The sequence below is a fragment of the Arvicola amphibius genome, chromosome 11 (assembly GCF_903992535.2).
Source record: "Arvicola amphibius chromosome 11, mArvAmp1.2, whole genome shotgun sequence".
Lineage (NCBI taxonomy): Eukaryota > Metazoa > Chordata > Mammalia > Rodentia > Cricetidae > Arvicola > Arvicola amphibius.
This window is the reverse complement of record NC_052057.2, coordinates 50,743,535-50,758,215: the sequence shown is the minus strand read 5'-3', so window position 1 is coordinate 50,758,215 and position 14,681 is coordinate 50,743,535. Positions and strand designations below refer to the sequence as shown.

General features: G+C 38.6%; 1 protein-coding gene across 2 annotated transcripts in view; it reads right to left on the bottom strand.

The window, feature by feature from the left end:
* Positions 1–14,681, bottom strand: part of Naaladl2 (N-acetylated alpha-linked acidic dipeptidase like 2) — an 883,574-nt gene that overhangs the window by 121,015 nt on the left and 747,878 nt on the right. The window lies entirely within an intron of this gene.

Sequence of the window (14,681 nt, the reverse complement as noted above, 5' to 3'; positions counted from 1 at the left end):
AAAGTGAAGCAAGAAACTTAACTGTCCTGGAACTAGTTTGGTAGAGCAGACTGACCTAGAGCTCACAGTGCTGCCTCTCCCACCCAAATGCCAGCACCACCACTGCCCTGCAACTATTTTAAACATCTTACAAAACAGGAACTTGGTGGGTAAAACCTAAAATTTAAACAGGTGGCACCACAATGATGGAAGCACTCAAAATTTCTCAGAGTTTTTGTTGAAACATTATCATTTCCTTGTAATTGGATATCATAATGTGAAAGTTAGTGCATACAGTGCAACTTAATTACACTGAAGTTTTGACCTTTGTGCTGATGGGAACTGTGAGGAGAAGATACAAGACAACTAAGGAAGACAGGTCTCTAAGGGGAGATACCATTTGATGAGAAAACTTGTATGTGGAACCTGCTAATGCCTCTCCCACTGGTACCACTAAAACTGGGAATCTTGTATTTTTGTTAAAAAAAGACAAGTTAATTAATTATCTTAGTAATTGTGCCTAACTCATTCAAAATTAAAAGTCACTAATAATTTAAATCCAGCTGAAATTTAAACTATAATTTTAGCCCTCAAAGTCTATCACTCCGTTTAGACATGGCTCTATCCATGCAGAAACCTTGAACCAATTAAAGAACACATTCTTATGATTAATAATAGAGTGGAAAGATGGTTTTAATGAATAATATATTTATCCATCTGTTTCATTTTAAATGATCTGACTTGCCCTTGTTTAACAGGAAATTCTGTTACGTTCAAAATAAGATGCCTCTGAGAACAGTGAAGTCTTAATCTTAGAAAGAGCAACTGTACACAAATCTGCCTGCTCAAAGGATTCAGTAGGTTGAATGAAGTGAGGTGATATTGATACAACAGACTTAATGGAACATGAAGTAGACAGGGAAGAGGTGTTACAAAGTAGAAGGCCCAGCAGGATCGGATATAAACTCCATGTGAAAGAATACATCTAATCCTCTAAAACTCAACATTACTTAGAAATGACTAGGATCCCAATGAAGATAGGTGCTTACAAGTAAAACTAAAATTTTTAGAAAATATTTAAACAATATAGTTTGCATAGCTGAGAAAGGATGGTTCCAAACCATCATGCCAGTTTCATAAGATTCCCATTACTTTTTATAAAATCTAGGTGTGTCACAATCATGTTGCTATAATCTAATTTATTCATGTCTTGCTTAATAAAACTTTTCTGTGCTACTAAAGGATTAAAATAACAGTATTACAAAGGGGTGTTTGTGGATCCATATCATTTTGATTGGGATTATATTCCCTCCTCTCTTGTTCTACTTCAAATTTCTTTATAAACCTTAACTGCCTCTGTTTTTTTTTTTTGTTTTTTTTGTTTTGTTTTTGTTTTTTTTTTTTTTTTCTATTATTTCCTGGGTCTTCTGAAGTTCAGATTTTGTAATGAGCTCCATGAGAGGTTAAACAGTTTACTTTGTCTATCTTCTTTTAAAACTGAAAGACAAGCCAAACCCAGCACCTTTCCCCTCTGTACAGCTGCCAGTTCTACGCAGTCTTAATTAGTGGGGTTTTTATTCACCAACACTATCAATACAACCCACAGAATGAGAGGGGCAGCTTTCACTTACTGACCAACAACTGCTACCGAAAACCAGCAGAGTAAGCCCAAATGAGTATTTATATGCGTCGTTCATTATCAGGCATTCCTCATTTAGTTGTTCCCTGATGGGGTTAAGGTGGAAATGTGCTATTTTAACTAAACGATGAAAACACAGCACTTTTTCTAGAAATGATTAACTCTTAACTCCAGGTCAAGTTTCAGTTAGGCAGCATTTTCTTCCCTCAGCAACTTGCTCTACAGACTTTTGTAATTAAAGCTGTGTTTAAGTACTGAACTCTACTGTTACAAAGGTGGGGACATGATGTCTTTCGATAGCAATTCAATAAAAGAAATCAAGGATTAAAAGTTTCCTGCTGTGACTTATTCCCTTGTTTTAAAACATAAGGAGAAATACACACTGCATAATGAGGAAATTAAGAAAAAGCAATATATCTATGTAATGAAACTTGTTATTCTACCATTTCTTATTTTCAATTATTAACTCCAGAAAAATGAAAGGATGCATTTAAAATAATTAAAACTCGTCACAGGGAAGATGACTCAGGGGCTGTGTTCCTGTAATTTCAGCAGAAAGAAAGTAGAAACAGGACCCCTGGGACTTTCTGGCCAACTAGACCAGAAAATCGGTGTGCTTCAGCTTCAATGAGGTGCCTTGTCTCAAAAATTAAGCAGCTGAGGAGGGTACTAAATTAAGTCTGACTTCCACATGTATGTGCACCGCCATGAGTGTTCATACAAACATATATAACTGCTCATACAAGTACATACAAATAAACACATACAAATAAGAATAAAAATTATTGATACTCCAGCCTACACCTCTGGTGGAAGAGTCTTTTGCCAGGCCATCTCCCTGGAATCCAGATAAGACACCTACCTACCTTTGCCCTGCCCAAGCCTGCTCAGCATACACTCCAACCCCTTTGACTCTCCTTGTCACCAAATTGTCCTACATCCCTGGCAGAAGCCTCCTACTCCATCAAAAGTTAGAACAGCATCCTGAACCCAAGGGATCATGCTAGCTCCCTAAAAACAAGGCAGAATCCTCCTACCCCACCAGAAGCAAGGCCAGCATCCTGAACCCCAGAGGACCCCTGACCAGATCAGACCATCCAAATTATCACAAATCCATCCCTCAACTCAAGCAGAAACCTTCTTCTCAACTACAAGGCACCCCAGCCAGAAAACCAGATAGAAAACAGAAACCAAGGAACAAAATATCCATTCAATAAAGACAAACTCAGAAATTGACATCTACATCTATAATCACTCCAAGTCCAGATGCCTATCTGTGTAAGAACACAACAACAGGAAAGGCAAAATGCATCCAACAGAGCCCAGCCATCCCACTACATCAATTCCTAAGTATTACAAACAGTTGAAGCACAAGAAAACTACATTAAAACTACATTTTTTTTAAAGATGATAGAGGCTCTTAAAGAAGAAATGAATTAAGCCCTTAAAGAAATCATTGAGGGGCTGGAGAGATGTCTCAGAGGTTAGGAGCATTGCCTGTTCTTCCAAAGGTCCTGAGTTCAATTCCCAGCAACCACATGGTGGTTCACAACCATCTGTAATGGGGTCTGGTGCCCTCTTCTGGCCTGCAGACATACACACAGAATATTGTATACATAATGAATAAATAAATAAATATTTAAAAAAAGAAATCATTTTTGGTTGTGAGCCTAGCCTTTAACGGCTGAGCCATCTCTCCTCACCTTCCTGGACTTAGGGGGAACTGGGAGGACCTTGGACTTAACATAGTGAAGGGAACCCTGATGGCTCTTTGGCTTGGAGAGGGGCAGAGTGGGGGTATGGGTGGAAGGGAGGGGAGGGAAGGGGAAGGAGGAGGGGAGGAGATGGAAATTTTTAATAATAATAATAATAATAAAAGAAATCATTGAGAAGACAGTAAAACATTAGCCAAGAACCAATACATCCCTTGAAGAATGTCAGGAAAGCCAAAAATCAAAACAAACATACCCCCAAAAAATAATCAAAAGAAACAAATAAAAGCTTGTAGCACCCGAATAACAGAGATAAAAGCAATAAAGAAAATGAACTGAGGCAACTGTGGAAATGGAAAATCTAGGTAAGTGAACAGGAACTGGGGATGCATAGACCACCAACAGAGTCTAAAAAATGGAAGGGAGAATCTCAGGCATTGAAGACAAAATAGATAGGTCAAAGAAAATATTAATTCTAAAAAATTCACTACACAAAACATCCAGAAAATCTGGGACACCTCAGAAAAACCAAAGTTAAGAATACTAGGAATAGAAGAAGATTCCCAGCTCAAAGGTCCAAAAAATATTTTTAGCAAAATCGTAGAAGAAATTTTTTTTTAGCCTAGAGAAGGCTATGCCTATAAAGGTAGAAGATGCTTACAGAACAACCAAAAAGACTAGACAGCAAGGAAAGCCTTCTTGCCACATAACAACCAAGCACTAAACAGAGAGAACAAAGAAATAATATTAAAAGCTGCAAAGGAAAAAGACAAACAGCACATAAAGTCAGACCTATTAGAATTATACCCTACTCCTAAATGGAGACCCTAAAAATGAAAAGTGCCTGGACAGATATGCTGTAGATTCTAAGAGATTACAGATGCCAGCCTAGAATACTATGTCCAGCAAAACTCTTATCACCATAGATGGAGAAAATAAGATATCCTGTGATAAAGTCAAATTTAAACAATGTTTATCCACAAATCCAGATGTACAGAAGGTCTTAGAAGGAAAATTCCAATCTAAAGTGCACACATGCACGAGCACACACACACACACACACACACACACACACACACACACACACTACCACCACCAACAACAACAACAAAGAACTTCAAGAATTAACAGTCATTGGCTATTGATATCTCTCAATATCAGTTGATTCAATTCCCCAATTAAAAAAAAAACAGACTAATAGAATGGATATTAAAACAAAACCTACCCTTCTGCTGCATACAAAAGCACACCTCAACATTGACGTAGACATTACCTCAGACTAAAAGATTGAAAAAAATTTCTCTAAGCAAATATTCCCAAAAATCAAAATTGTGTAGCTATTCTAACATTTAATAAAATAGACTTCAAACCAAAATTAGTCAAAAGAGATGGGGAAGGAAACTGCATACTCATCAAAAGAAAAATCCACCAAGATGACCTTTCAGTTCTCAGCATAAATGCTCCAAATGCAAGGGCAACCATGGGCGTAAAAGAAACATTACTAAAGCTTAAATCATACATTGACCTTCATACATTAATAGCGGGAGACAGACCTCAATACCCCAATTTCACCAATGTTTAGGTCACCCAGATATAAACTAAACAGTAAATAGTAGAGGTAACAGACTTTAGGAACCAAATGGACCTAACAGACATCAAGAGAACATATCATCCAAAATATATATATATATAAATACTTTCTTCCCAGGCTCACCAAAAATAAATATGGATGAGTACATTTGTAATCTCAGTGATGAAGAGGCAAAAACATGACAATCTTCAGGGCTCACCAGTCAGCCAGCCTGGCTCATTTAGTGAGTTTCAAGTCTCTTTCTCTCTCTGTCTCTCTCTAATATATATATGCTATATATAGACTCTATACATAATATATATAGAAAGTATATATATATTATATCTAATATATATATAGATAGAGACTATGTATATACTGCAGAGACTATATATAGTATATATATATATATATATATATATATACTGCCTTTCTATATCTTATATATATATGTATATATTAGGCTGGACATTACCTGATGACTCTGAATAATATCCAAGATAGCTGAGGTTGACCTTTGGCCTGCATGCATGCTCACTCATGTACTTGCCATGTAGACAAACATTCACAGATAAGAACATGCACATAGTAAAACATGCTCACAAATTACTTCCTTTGTAAATGAGGATTTCAATTCAAATTTTGTTCTTAAATATTTTTATGTTATAGTAATAAAGTATATATAACTACACTAAAGTTCTTCTTTATGTATTCCTAAAAACTTGATAACCTTTTAATTTTTTTTTTCTGAAACAGGTTGTAAAACCAGGGCACTGATTTCTCGGTTCAGGCTTGTTTTGGATGCCCAGTCATTAGTTCTTTTGAGGAACAAGAATCCAAGTCAAAGAGTTCAATATGCACTCTGAACTCACAATTCTTCCATTGTCTCTGTAGATAACAAATAGATATCACTTGGTCACATTGACTAATCAACAAACCCCAAATTGAAGAAAAAGAGCAGGTGTTAGTATCTTAAAGAAAGATCACTATGTTAAATACATACAAATGAATGCCATTGTTGGTATAACCATACATTTTTTCCAGCAATACAGGTTTGTTCAAATTTCAGATATATCAAGCAAAACTTGTAAGAAGATATTTTAATTTTCTCCAAATATAAGACTCTCTAAGCACCACAAAATAAATAGATAAGAAATAAATAAAATAAAATGAAAAGAAATGCTTTGGATATTTTTCAACTATCTGCCATGAATTGCTGAGAAAATAAAAATACTTTAATTTACACAAGCACTTAATATTAAAATTGTTCTACAATTGAATTAGATTTATCTAGTGATATAAAAAATATTTTCTTTTGAGTTAATTTTTGAAGAACAGGAAAACTCTTAATTTTATATCTAACATTTTTAGATGTATCATGCATCAATAACAATGTTCATATGAAAAGTAAATAAATTAAACCCAAACTAACATTATTTCCAATTTTCAGGTCCATATCTATAACTACTCCCAATTGACAATAGTGTTTAAAAAAAGCCAACTCATTCCCCATGTTATTTGGACAAGATCTGTGTATCTTACAGGACTGAAAATTTGTTATTAGGGAAAAATGTATATACTGAAAATCTATTTAAATGTTATTAATTGTTGCTTGAAAAAAAAAACAGTTTCAAGATTAATTTTCTTATTCCTAAGCTTTGTTCCACAATCTGGATGAAGTCAGTTGAAACAGTTCCAAAACAAGGGTGATAATGAAATTATTTGCCTCATAAATTTTTAAGCACTAAAATGCTGATGTCAAATGACTAGAGCCCACATAACTGCAAACTCTGTGTGATTGCTGTTGTTACGAGATGTCATACTGTTGACTGAAACAATTGCAAACAATGAACAGGGTGTTTCAAACCACAGACTGAGTTGCATCACTGCAAAGAATCATGCCTTTGGTGGAATCACTTTGGAAAGCAATCATTTATATAATACTGCCATCCTGAAGGGCAGTTTAGATTTTTTTTCTGTTGAGCAGTATTTAGCATCATTCCCAAGATAAATAAGAAAATCTGGCCAGGCAGTGGTGGTTTGTGACATTAATTCCAGCACTCTGGAGGCAGAAACAGGTGGATCTCTGTGAATTTAAGGCCAGCCTGTTCTACAGAGTGAGTTCAAGGACAACCTACAAGAGAAATCCTTTCTTGAAAAACAAAAAAAAAAAAAAAGAAAGAAAAAAAGATCCATCTCATTATTGCTGGTAACTCACATTCTTTTCAAATTTAGGTAATACTTTTTTTTTCATGGTTTATTTTTTTATATTTAAAAATTTCCATCTCCTCTCCTTCTCCTCCCCCTTCCCTCCCCTCCTCCTCCCCCTTCCCTCCTGTCCTTCTTCCCCTTCCCTCCCCTCCCCTCCACCCATACCTCCCCTCCCTCCCTCTCAAGGCCAAGGAGACATCAGGGTTCCCTACTCTATGCTAAGACCAAGGTCCTCCCAATTCCCCCCAGGTCCAGGAAGGTGATCGACCAAGCTGAGAAGGCTCCCACAGAGCCCGTCCATGCAGAAGAATCAGAGCCCAGCACCATTGTCCTTTGCTTCTCAGTCAGCCCCCACTTTTGGCCACATTCCAAGAGATGGGTTTGGTCGCATGATCCATCGGCCCCATTCCAACTGGAGTTGGAGATCTCCCATTAGTTCTGTCCCACCGTCTCCATGAGTGAACGCACCCCTCACGTTCCTGACTTTCTCCCTCATGTTCTCGCTCCTTCTGCTCCTCATCAGGACCTTGGGAGCTCAGTCCAGTGCTCCAATGTGGGGCTCGGTCATTTTCTTCATCTATCGCCAGGTGGAGGTTCCCTCAAGGTCCTGACTTTCTTTCTCATGTTCTCTCTCCTTCTGCTCCTCATCAGAACCTTGGGAGCTCAGTCCGGTGCTCCAATGTGGGGCTCAGTCATTTTCTTCATCTATCGCCAGTTGGAGGTTCCCTCACGGTCCTGACCTTCTTTCTCATGTTCTCTCTACTTCTGCTCCTCATCAGGACCTTGGGAGCTCAGTCCGGTGCTCCAATGTGGGGCTCTGTCATTTTCTTCATCTATCGCCAGGTGGAGGTTCTATGGTGATATGCAAGAAATTCATCAGTATGGCTATAGGAACTGGCCTTTTCAGGCTCCCTCTCCTCAGCTGCCCAAGGAGCTAACTGGGGGGAGTCTCCCTGGAAACCTGGGAACCCCTCTAGGGACAAGTCTCTTGACAACCCTCAGGTGGCTCCCTAAATTAAGATATATGCTACCCTGCTCCCATATCCACCCTTCCTGTATCCCAAGAATCCCATTCCTCCGAGCTCCCCTCATTCTCCCCTTCACGCTTTTCTCTCCCCATCTTCCCTTGGCTGCATCTCGCCCAACCCTCAAGTTCCCAATTTTTGCCTGGCGATCGTGTCTACTTCCAATATCCAGGAGGATTACTATATCTTCTTTTGGGAGTTCACCTTCTTATTATCTTCTCAACGATCCCAAATTATAGGCTCGATTTCCTTTAATTATGGCTAGAAACCGATTATGAGTGAGTACATCCCATGTTCATCTTTTTTGGGTCTGGGTTACCTCACTCAGAATATGTTTTCTATTTCCATCCATTTGCCTGCAAAATTCAAGATGTCATTGTTTTTTACCGCTGAGTAGTATTCTAGCATGTATATATTCCACAGTTTCTTCATCCATTCTTCCACTGAAGGGCATCTAGGTTGTTTCCAGGATCTGGCTATTACAAATAATGCTGCTATAAATATAGATTAGCAAATGCTTTTGTAGTATGATTGGGCATCTCTTGGGTACATTCCCAATAGTGGAATTGCTTGGTCCTGGGGTACGTTGATCCCGAATTTCCTGAGAAACCGCCACACTGCTTTCCAAAGTGGTTGCACAAGTGTGCATTCCCACCAGCAATGGATGAGTATATCCCTTACCCCACAACCTCTCCAGCAAAGGTTATTATTGGTGTTTTGGATTTTAGCCAATCTGACAGGTGTAAGATGATATCTCAAAGTTGTTTTGATTTGCATTTCCCTGATAGCTAGGGAGGTTGAGCATGACCTTAAGTGTCTTTTGGCCATTTGAACTTCTTCTGTTGAGAATTCTCTGTTCAGTTCACAGCCCCATTTTTTTTTAATTGGGTTAATTGGCATTTTACCGTCTAGTCTCTTGAGTTCCTTATATAATTTAGAGATCAGACCTTTGTCAGTTGCAGGGTTGGTGAAGATCTTTTTCCAGTGAGTAGGCTGCCTTTGTGTCTTAGTGACAATGTCCTTTGCTTTACAGAAGCTGCTCAGCTTCAGGAGGTCCCATTTATTCAATGTTGCCCTTAATGTCTGTGCAGCTGGGGTTATGCGTAGGAAATGGTTCCCTGTGCCCATTTGTTGTAGAGTACTTCCCACTTTCTCCTCTATCAAGCTCAATGTGTTCAGATTAATATAGAGGTCTTTAATCCATTTGGACTTGCGTTTTGTGTATGGTGATAGATATGGATCTACTTTCATTCTTCTACAGGTTGACATCCAGTTATGCCAACACCATTTGTTGAAGATGCCCTCTTTCTTCCATTGTGTACTTTTGGCTCCTTTATCAAAAATCAGGTGTTCATAGGTTTGTGGTTTAAGATCCGGGTCTTCTATTGCCATTTTCACTATGTTGATCCTCCCAATCCACGAGCAGGGGAGATCCTTCCATTTTCTGGTATCCTCTTCAATTTCTTTCTTCAAAGACTTAAAGTTCTTGTTAAATAAATCCTTCACTTCCTTGGTTAGAGATACTCCCAGATACCTTATGCTATTTGTGGCTATTGTGAAAGGTGATACTTCTCTGATTTCCCTCTCTGCTTCCTTATCCTTTATGTATAGGAGGACGATTGATTTTTTGGAGTTGATCTTGTAACCTGCCACGTTACTGAAGGAGTTTATTATCAGCTGTAGGAGTTCTTTGGTGGAGTTTTTGAGGTCGCTTATGTACACTATCATATCATCTGCAAATAATGAAAGTTTAACTTCTTCCTTTCCAAGTCGAATCCCCTTGATTCCCTTATGTTGTCTTATTGCTATTGCTAGAACTTCAAGCACTATATTGAAGAGATAAGGAGAGAGTGGACAGCCTTGTCGTGTTCCTGAATTTGGTGGGATAGCCTTGAGTTTCTCTCCGTTTAATTTGATGCTAGCTGTCGGCTTGCTGTAAATAGCTTTTATTATATTTAGGAATGACCCTTGTATCCCTATTCTCTCCAAGACCTTTATCATAAAAGGGTGCTGAATTTTGTCAAATGCTTTTTCAGCATCTAATGAGATGACCATATGGTTTTTTTCCTTTAGTTTATTTATATGATGGATTACATTGATAGATTTTCATATGTTGAACAAGCCCTGCATCTCTGGGATGAAGCCTACTTGATCGTAATGGATGAATTTTCTAATGTGTTCTTGGATTCGGTTTGCCAGTATTTTATTGAGAATTTTTGCGTCAATGTTCATGAGTGAGATTGGCCTGTAATTCTCTTTCTTGGTTGAGTCTTTGTGTGGTTTAGGTATCAGGGTAACTGTAGCTTCATAGAAGGAATTTGGCAGTGACTCTTGTGTTTCTATATTATGAAATATCTTAAGGAGTATAGGTATTAGGTCTTCTTGGAAGTTCTGGTAGAATTCCGCATTGAAACCATCTGGTCCTGGGCTCTTTTTGGTAGGGAGGTTTCTGATAACAGTTTCTAATTCTTCGCGACTAACAGGACGATTTAGAGCATTTACCTGGTCCTGGTTTCACTTTGGTATATGGTATTTATCTAAAAAACTGTCCATTTCTTTTACATTTTCCAATTTTGAGGCATACAGGCTTTTGTAGTAAGATCTAATGATTCTCTGAATTTCCTCTGTGTCTGTGGTTATGTCCCCCTTTTCATTTCTGATCTTATTAATTTGCGTGTTCTCTCTCTGCCGTTTGATTAGTTTGGCTAGGGGTTTGTCAATCTTGTTGATTTTCTCCAAGAACCAGCTTTTTGTTTCATTGATTCTTTGGATTGTTTTCTGTGTTTCTATTTTGTTGATTTCTGCCCTCAGTTTGATTATTTCCAGTCTTCTACTCCTCCTAGGTGAGTCTGATTCTTTTTATTCAGAGCTTTCAGGTGTGCGGTTAAGTCTCCAATGAGTGCTTTCTCCGTTTTCTTTAAGTGGTCACTTAGTGCTATGTATTTTCCTCTTAGCACTGCTTTCATTGTGTCCCATAGGTTTGAGTATGTTGTGTCTTTGTTTTCATTAAATTCAAGAAAGACTTTAATTTCTTTCTTTATTTCTTCCTTGACCCAGGTGTGGTTCAGTAGTTGACTGTTCAGTTTCCATGAGTTTGTGGGCTTTCTGGGGGTAGCATTCTTGTTGAATTCTAATTTTAATCCATGGTGATCCGATAAGACACAGGTGGTTACTAATATTTTTTTGTAACTGTGGAAGTTTGCTTTGTTACCAAGTATATGGTCAATTTTCAAAAAGGTTCCATGAGCCGCAGAGAAGAAGGTATATTCTTTCCTATTTGGGTGGAATGTTCTATAGATGTCTGTTAAGTCCATTTGGGTCATTACCTCCATTAAGTCTTTCAATTCTCTGTTAGGTTTCTGTCTGATTGACCTGTCCATTGGTGAGAGAGGAGTGTTGAAGTCTCCAACTATTATATGTGTAGTTTGATGGCTGCCTTGAGTTCTAGAAGTGTTTCTTTTACATAAGTGGGAGCTTTTATATTAGGGGCATAGATATTCAGGATTGAGACTTCATTCTGATGGATTTTTCCTGTTATGAGTATAAAGTGTCCCTTTCCATCTCTTCTGATTGATTTTAGTTTGAAGTCAACTTTGTTGGAAATTAGTATGGCCACACCCACTTGTTTCTTAGGGCCATTTGCTTGATAAACCTTTTCCCAACCCTTTACTCTGAGTAGGTGTCTGTCTTTGTGGTTGAGGTGTGTTTCTTGTAAACAGCAAAATGTTGGGTCCTGTTTTCGTATCCAGTCTCTTAGCCTGTGCCTTTTTATAGGTGAATTTAGTCCATTGATATTAAGTGATATTAATGACCAGTGGTTGTTAACTTCGGTCATTTTTGTAGTAGAGTTTGTGTGTTTCCCTTCTTCAAGTTGTGCTGATAAAGGGTCACTAGATGTCTGAGTTATTCTGGGCGTTGTTGGACTCCTTGGTTTGTAATTTTCCTTCTATTACTTTCTGCAAGGCTGGATTTGTGGCTACGTATTGTTTAAATCTGTTTTTGTCCTGGAATATCTTGTTTTCTCCATCAATGGTGAATGCAAGCTTTTCTGGGTATAGTAGTCTAGGCTTTCATCCATGTTCCCTTAGTGTCTGTAGCACATCTATCCAAGCTCTTCTGGCTTTCATGGTTTCCATTGAGAAATCAGGTTTAATTCTGATAGGTTTCCCTTTATATGTTACTTGACCTTTTTCCTTTGCAGCTCTTAATATCTGTTCTTTATTCTGTATGTTTTGTGTTTTGATTATTATATGGCGTGGGGATGCTTTCTTTTGATCCAGTCTATTTGGTGTTCTGTAGGCTTCTTGTACCTTCATAGGAACATCCTTCTTTAGGTTGGGGAAGTTTTCTTCTATAATTTTGTTGAATATGTTTTCTGGGCCTTTGAGTTGTAATTCTTTTCCTTCTTCTACCCCAATTATTCTTAAGTTTGGTCTTTTCATGGTGTCCCAGATTTCCTGAATGTTTTGTGTTAAGAATTTGTTAGATTTGTTTAGTTCTTTAATCTGTAAATTTATTTCCTCTATAATATCTTCAGAGTCCGAGATTCTTTCTTCCATCTCTTGTATTCGGTTGGAAATACTTGTCTCAGAAGTTTCTGTTCGTTTACTCAGAGTTTCCATTTCCAGTCTTCTGTCAGATTGTGTTTTTTTCAATACCTCCATTTCATTTATCAGGTCTTGTACTGTTTCCCTTACCTGTTTGATTGCTTTTTCTTGTTTTTCTTGTTTTTCTTGTGTATCTTTGAGAGATTTATTTATTTCGTCTACCTTTTTGTTTGTCATCTCCATTTCTTTATGGCAGTTTTTTACCTCCTGTTTAAGGTCCTCTATTATTTTCCTAAAGTACTGTTTAAGGTCGGTTTCTTCTATATCTTCTGGGGTGGGGTATTCAATTCTTGTTGTTTCGGGATGTCTGGATTGTGGTGATGTCATGTTGCCTTTCATGTTGTTGGAGGAGCTCCTGCATTGGCGCCTGCCCATCTCTTCCTTCAAGAGGAGCCAGGAGGCGCTTGGTGTCCTAGACCAATCTTTGCTGTGACTGAAACTGGTTGGATCTCCCCAGTGCCAGAGGAGGACCTATTCCTTGCGTCACAATCTGAAGAAGCCGCACTCCCTTGCAGGAATCCTCAGACCTGCCTGGAGGCCAGAGTCTGACCCCTTTGGGTGGATGGCCTTAGAACAGGAGCAGGACACCTGAGAACATTAGGAAAGGCTTGGGAGAGGCAGGGACGCGAGAAACAGAGACAAGCCTACAGAGGGAGCTGGGGGGAGGGGGTTTGTGCACTCTTCCAAGGCAGGTTGCCCCAGGGTCCGCATTCACTCACCAGTTCAGTTGGAATGTCAGGGCACAGGGTCAGGTATTCCTTGCAGCCCAGGGACACTGCCCGGACAAAAGGGCCAAGGTGGGGGCAGGGCGGGATGGAATATCACACAGCGAACCTGGCAGCACAATCTGAAGGAGCCCACACCCCTCCGCAGGAATCCTCAGGCCTGCCTGGAGGCCAGAGTCTGACCCCTTTGGGTGGATGGCCTTAGAACAGGAGCAGGACACCTGAAAACACTAGGGAAGGCTTGGGAGAGGCAGGTAAGGGAGAAACAGAGACAAGCCTGCAGAGGGACCTGGGGGAGGGGAGGTCTGTGCACTCTTCCAGGGCAGGTTGCCCCAGGGTCTGCATTCACTCACCAGTTCAGATGGAATGTCAGTCTAGGTAATACTTAATTATCAGATTTATCATTGTCATATCAGTGTTAAGAAAAATAATAACTAAATTAAACCTACCAACTATATTCTAAATTATGTGTCACTTTAACTATTTTCTAGCTACAATCTTATCTGATTCATAATTTAAATGAAAGTGAATGCACATCAAGGGGTTCCTCTAAAGAAAACATGAAGTTTTAAAGGGGATTTTTGTAAGAAGAGACAATAAATGTGACCATTGCATATCTCATGTCACAGTATGACATGATGGGTAGTATCACATATGACACATATGACGGGTATGGCCAATTAAGGACACAGCTATGGAGACTTTGCACTACAAACTTAAATTGTTATGTGAACCCACAGTCAGTAACCATTGGGACCTATATTTACAAATTAAGCCTAAAAATTATTGAAAACTGTAATAACTCCCAGTTTAAATATGCTGCAAACTTTTTTTTCTCAAGTCACTCTCATGACTGATAGGCACATATAACAATAGATTGGCTTTGGTTTAATCATGACTGATGGACAGCGGAAAATGCTATGCTCCAAAATCTTGTTTAAACCACAAACTACAGATGCTTGGTTTCTGTTCCTTATTGGGTAATCAAGGACAATACCAAATGAAAACCAAGGATGTAAATATGTTGTGTTTATTGTATGAATTGTCATCTGAACAGGATCTATTATCTAGAGACAAATCTCTGGCCATTGTTGTGAGTGATTTTCTGAATTCGCTCAATCTCTGTGGGAAAACACACCCTAGCTGCTGGACTGATTCAGAACCATCTGAGCACCAGCATTCATCTCTGTCGGCTTCCTAACTACATAACAGT